This window comes from Pteropus medius, unplaced genomic scaffold (assembly GCF_902729225.1).
Source record: "Pteropus medius unplaced genomic scaffold, Ma_sr-lr_union100, whole genome shotgun sequence".
NCBI lineage: Eukaryota > Metazoa > Chordata > Mammalia > Chiroptera > Pteropodidae > Pteropus > Pteropus medius.
The window spans coordinates 98,288-104,952 of NW_024355128.1; positions in this window are offsets into that span (position 1 = coordinate 98,288).

Below are 6,665 nucleotides of genomic sequence, written 5' to 3' on the forward strand. Positions count from 1 at the left end.
ACATTTTTTACCTATTTAACTAATTAACAAAAATATTGTTTCCATTTATTTTCCATTGTTCATTAGATTGTCATTGTGATCCCCCCTTCCCACCACAAACTGCTATGCCTATCTCCAATTATTTCCTTATAGTACATTATTAGAAATAGAATTACTAGGTCAAAGTGGTATGAACTATTTTAAAGCTATTATTCAATAAGACCAAGATGCTTTCCAGAAAGATTTTTATCAACACTAGTAATGTAGAAGAGTTCTTATGTACCCTTGATAGTACTGAGCATCTGATTTAAAAATATATTTTCTAGTTTGCTAGACAAAATGATATTTAATTGACTTAAATTATATTTCTTTTATGATTAAGGAAGGGGAGCAGACGTCCTATGTTTATTAGTCTTCTGTACTTCTGCTGTGACAGTTCTTTAAATACTAAGGATATTAACCTATGTCTATCACATTTGCTGCAAATATATTCTGTTAGTTTGTGGCTTGTTTCTTAATTTTGTTTATGAATTCTTGATATAGGCAAAAAATATAAACCATTACTTTCTTTCCATTGTCATTTCTTCCATCTTTTTAATGCTAGGGATGTCCTTCTCTATCCAAAAGCCAAATAAATATTCACCTTCCTGGAAGTTAATTTGGAAATGTGGTTTTAGGATCTAAAATATATCTATACTTTCTCAGTAATTTACCTTTGAAGATTATGTTCTAAGTAGAGAATTATAAAATCTGAATGATTTTTATATTTTTAATGACAGAAGCATACTTCCTTTGCAGTATGAAGTCAGAAAACACAATATAAATTTAACATGATATTGAAAGGGACTTTATAGTGGCTTCAGAATTTTTGGTTAAAGACATGTAGCTAAAAAAAAAAAATATTCTCCAAGTATCCCCAAACTCTAAAGAGAGCCACCAGGGAGTTCTGAACACAGTCCTTTAGGGCTTACACAGGGACAGCAGACTAGTCATGGTATTTACTGATTATTCATTCCATTTCTTTTCAGCCCAAATTTACATAGAGACTAGAGAGAATTACAGAAGAATTTGTACTGTTTGTGAGTCCTTGGTTTGGGAAAGAGTGTTTTCTCCTCCCTTGAAGGTCAGGGACATGCAACTCCTTTGCAAAGGCATGTGAGGAGGGATCCAAAGAATCACTTATAGAGACTGGAAAAATATGCATAAGATAAGAACAGAGGGAAGTATTTTATCACATTTTGGATATCCAAGTTTCTTTTCAGATTGAAATTTCTGATGATCACTCAGATTTGGCTTGCTTCTAAAGGCTTTTCTGCACTGACTACATTCCTATGGCTTCTCTTCACTATGTATTCAACTATACTAAATAACATTTGAACTCTGGTTTGAAAGATCACCCGTGATCACTATATTCATAGGGTTTACTTCTGCTGATAAATTCTCTAATGTTAACAAAACATGAAGCCTAGCTAAAGGCTCTTCAATGTTCTTCACACATGTTTTCTCACCATCATGAACTTCTTGGTGACTTATAATCTCTGAAACTGGGCTGAAGCTATGATCATGTAACCCACACCATGGGCTACCTGTCCTATGTATTGGTTCATCCTCATGTAGGACAGTGTCTGAGATTAGAGCACACTTACTCTAACACTATAGTCATGGAAGTTCCAAGGCTGGGAGCCAACCCTATGAATATCTACTCCAATCCTTAAACATCTATCCTTTGAAAGGAGGTTAATTTGCCTCTTTAGCTTGTCTTTACACTCAGAATTTTAAGTTCGGAGCCATGAAGAGTTACCTTTGGAATATGTGGTCGCTTTCCCTGTGATCCAAATTCTTCCTCAAATCCCTGATTTTGAATGAATTTCTTGTTCTTGTTCAGGCTCTTTCTCCTCATCTGATAAAAAGTACAGCTGTCATTTATATCTGATACTTGGCAGCTGAGGAAAACAACCAGCTCAAAAAAGAGAGGGGGAAGAGAGAAAAGGAAAAGGAAAGAAATTATATAATAAGTCTATATATAGCTTCCTAAAAGGCAAGTCAGGGACTGGATTTACCTTCCAATCTGAAAAAAAAAACACTAAAAAGGTGGGACAAAAATATGGAATAATGGTTTTCAAAACACTGGACATGAACATCAAGCCATGAAGAATAGTGATCCCTGAGAGATGGGGAAATGAAGTGAGCCTTTTCTACTTGGAAGTTTCCAATATGTGGTGCAATAAGGTAGAATACAGTCAGAGCCCAGTTGAGGTGACAGAGACAAGAGGCTGAAAGACCAAGGTGGCTAGTGTTCAGTGAACAGAATACCAAAAAGAAGAGGTCCTGTCTAATAAATCTTAAAAGCAAGACTTGAAAAAAGATTTAACCACTTCCAAATAACTGTATTTCATAATAAAGCTCAAGTAGATATATAATAATACAAAAATATCTAGCACCAAAAGGTAGAAATTTACCAAAATTTTACCAAAAGGTAAAGTTCATAATGCCTGGCATCCAATAAAAAATAACTAGGCATGTGAAGAAGCAGAAAAATGTTATCCATCATGTGGAGAAAAATCAATCAATCTAAACTAAACTTACATAGATGTTATATTTAACAGGCAAGTACATTTAAAAAGTTATTATAACTCTGTTCCATATGTCCAAAAGCTAGAAGAATGGTCATGTTAAGTAGAGAAATTAGATATATTTAGTAAGGTGCAAATCATATATCTAGTGACAAAAATCATAATATTGAAAAATATCTGGATGAAATTAACTAGTAAAGATTAGTGAACTTGAAGACATGAAAATAGCAAATATTCTACATGAAATAAACATAAAATAAAATGTAAAAACAGAGCATAAGTGACTTTGTTCATTCTGTTTCCTCTTCTGGGAACACTTTTCCTCCATCCTAATCATCCATCCATCCATCAACCAGTTATTTCTGAAGCTGCCTTCTGGTCTCAGCTCAATCATTACTTCCTCCTTACTTGACCTTCCTGAAAAGGTCAAATTCTCTTTAAACCTATTCACAGAACCATGTACTTGCCCTCCACAGTACTTATGACAGGGCCTACTTCACAAATATTTGGGTATGTGATTAATGTCTGTCATCTTCACAAGACAGCAACCTCCATGAGGGTAAAGAAAACATGTCTGTTTTTGCTTACCATGATATCCCCAGCATCTCAAACTGTGCCAGTCATATAGTGGCCCTGCACTCTGAATCCTGTCTGTATCTGCTACCTCTGGGATTCTGATCTATTAATTATACCCTCTCCTATATCTTCAACTTCTCCTTCTCTACTGGCTATAACCCATGAAACATCCCTTCTTCCCTACTAAATAAATCTTGATTTTTATTATGGGTGACAATGTTCCCAGACACCCTTGCAGATAATGGTGGCCATGTGTCACAGTTCTATCTAATGGACGAAGGTGAAAATTATTTGGTAAAATTTTGCAGAAAGCTCCATATCAAGGAAACTAATTCTACTGACAAGGTATTTTGCCCTCTCCTCTTCCTCATCTTCCTACCTGGAACACAGAAATGATGGCTAGAGTTGCAGTAGGCATCCGGGAACCCTGAAGCACCTGAGAGATGGGAGTCACATGCTAAGGATCATGGAACCAAAAAATATATATGAGGGGCCTGAGACATTGATGAAATCATGAAGGTCTTGAATTTGGATTTGTTTTAGGTAAGATAAAGATATCCCCTCACCATTTTAAGCAACTCATTTTCAGATCTATTTATTACTCATAGCCAAATACAATTCCAAATGCCCATCACAATATATGAAATATCTCTCCTTCCTTCCCCCTCCTCTCCTTCCCTCCCCACCCCTGCTCCTCTCTCTCTCACTTACACACACAGTCTGTAATACACTCTCATTCATACATAATTCCTTCTATGACTTATTGACTTATATGATAATGACTATTATTTATGACTTATGATTTCCACACACTGTCCTAATTCTCCAAACTATCCTTCTGACACATACACTGTCTCTATTACTTCCATTTCTGGACATGCCGTCTTATCCTGTACTATTATACACACAAAGTCCATACGATATCATGATACTCACTGTCAAATACAACTAGCTCTAATCAACTCCCATTATCACATACACCATCTCCATCACCCATGGTCACAACTACATTAACTTCATCCCTACATTATGACAATGTCTACCCATATCCACTATCATATATACAGTTCACATCTCCACTATAAAGTCTTCAACATCCTCCAAAACTTCTTTCCCGTATGCTCATGCCATCTCCATATCATACAGACTCAGAATCGACATCCACATCACCTCCACTCTCACACACATACATTTTCCATTCCTCACTGACACTTGGAAATGCTGTATTTTACATATCATACATTTTATTCAACAATCCTATTCATACACTCATGATTTCCACACTCCAAATTATCATGCATTTTTCCATTCCCCCATTATCATACATTCTCACTGTACCTATCTGCATCCACAAATACATACACTTCTTACTTTCCCCAGTATCACACACACACAAACACACTAACTTTATCACTTACACCACATACTTATCTTCCATCACCACATTACACTTTCCCCAATCCACCCATGTCTACATCCTCCTATTATTACTTGAAATGCCCCATTCATATTTTCACACGCACAGTGATTCCAGTGTCTCATTATCAATGTGTCCTTTCCCACTATTCTCCCTCCCTTCCCACTCTCCTACACAACCACACACACATATGCACAATTCTCATCTTCCACAGTATGACACACACTGTGTCCATACCACCATTATCACACACATTCTGATCTTATACTGTCACTATCATTTACATTGCCTTGCTTTCATTTTCACAGTGATTTCATACCATCCTGTGCCATTATTCACATTGTCCACATTGTCACCATCATCATACATACTTTGCACACATCACCCCTGCTGTCTATACTCTCAATACTTTCTCCTTCTCTGTATCAAACACATGGCCCAGATCATCTACAATTTTACACATGGTGCCCATCCCCTGACATCTCCTCATTTTGTCTCTCTTTTGTCCCTTTCTTTCTCCTCTCTTCTCCCACCTCTAACCCCATCCCCACACTTTCTCAATACATAGATATTACATGAACCCAGATTAATGGAGAAATGTCTTTCTTGAAGCCTTATTTCAAAGCTCTAAGTAAAGCAAGTAAAGAAACATATCATGCACAAAAGGTACAATATGTAGTGTTACCACTTGGTAGATAGTTCTGAATGTATTCCTTTTCATACATTTGCCTTTAAGAAGCATTTCTTCATGTTCTGTTACAGCATTTAGATGAGAGTTTTAAATATTCCATTGATATGTCTATAATATGATACTATGCGGTTAAGTTATTTGCACTATACTTAAGTTTTCCTACAATATCCTAGTAACTTTTTTGCTACAGCAAAATTGTGATATTTTTGGTTCTGAAGAGATAGACAGGTTCAAGCAAATGGCAATACTGAATATAACACTTAGCTGTGTTAGAGGGAACCCTTAATCTTTACTTCTCAGATTTCCATGTGGAAGAACTTCAACTAGACTAACACTCCTGCTTTTCTTCCCACAGAAGGAGGAATGAGTTATATGATTAGTATGTTTGAGAGAAATATCTGAGTGTGCTTGGCTTAAGCTCTTGCCCTCTGCTCTTCTCTCAGGGTTCTGTATGCCTATAGAAAACATGATTTCTGACTGGCTCCTTGCCGTGCAGTAAGGGGCCTACTTTTGGCCTGGAGTCTTGTAGTTTTTCAGCATTGTCTGCAATTGTCTGAGTAAGTCTCCCTAATTCTGTGGTCCAGTATTAGGAAGTCCACACTAAAACCATCTTCTCAAATCAGATTTATTTACTAATGATAATAATGGTCTGATCTCCATCTAGCTGATTCCTAAATTCATATTTCAATTAGTTCTGAATCTAAGCAAGGAAGATAAGTGATACGTGTTGATCCCTTGCAATTACTACATGATGTAGACCATTGATATCATGTAAATTCTCTTTACTGGCTTTATCTGAATTTTAATACAGAGAATTTCCTATGTAAAATTTTGTATTGATTAACACTTGAGACAAACACTTGGCAGCAATTAAGATTAGGTCTAAATAAGAAAATTGTATGTCCACCACTCCTAGACTTCTGGTTTCCCCTGGATTAGGGAGTCCAAATTCTTAAGGGGTAGAGTTACCACAGTATGGTGGTGCTACTTAATTAATCAAGATGGTGGGGAGTAGACACAAATTGGATCTATCTTCTTTGGCTGTACTGATAAGTCCTAGGAGGGCATAACTAAAAGAGCTCTTTCATGGGATGAGGTGGCAAACCTTTATATGGAATATTAGAAAAGGGTTCAGATATTCATCCAGATGTATGGAAGCCTTATTAAAGAAAGACACATCAGTGAACCATTTTTTGAGGGGTAGAAAAACCTCTTTGAATAAAAAACAAAACAAAACAAAACTAAAATTTAGTCCGATAGTATGTTCTTGTTAAAACAAGTTCTCTGGAAATTTAGATCTAACAGTCATTTTAGCTCTCTTTATTTTTGCTAGCTAGCTTTGTGCTAGCTTCTGAACCCTTCCATACAAACTTAAATACTTTGCTTGACTGTTCTCAGTGAAAGAACACCATTTCAGAGTATAGTTTGT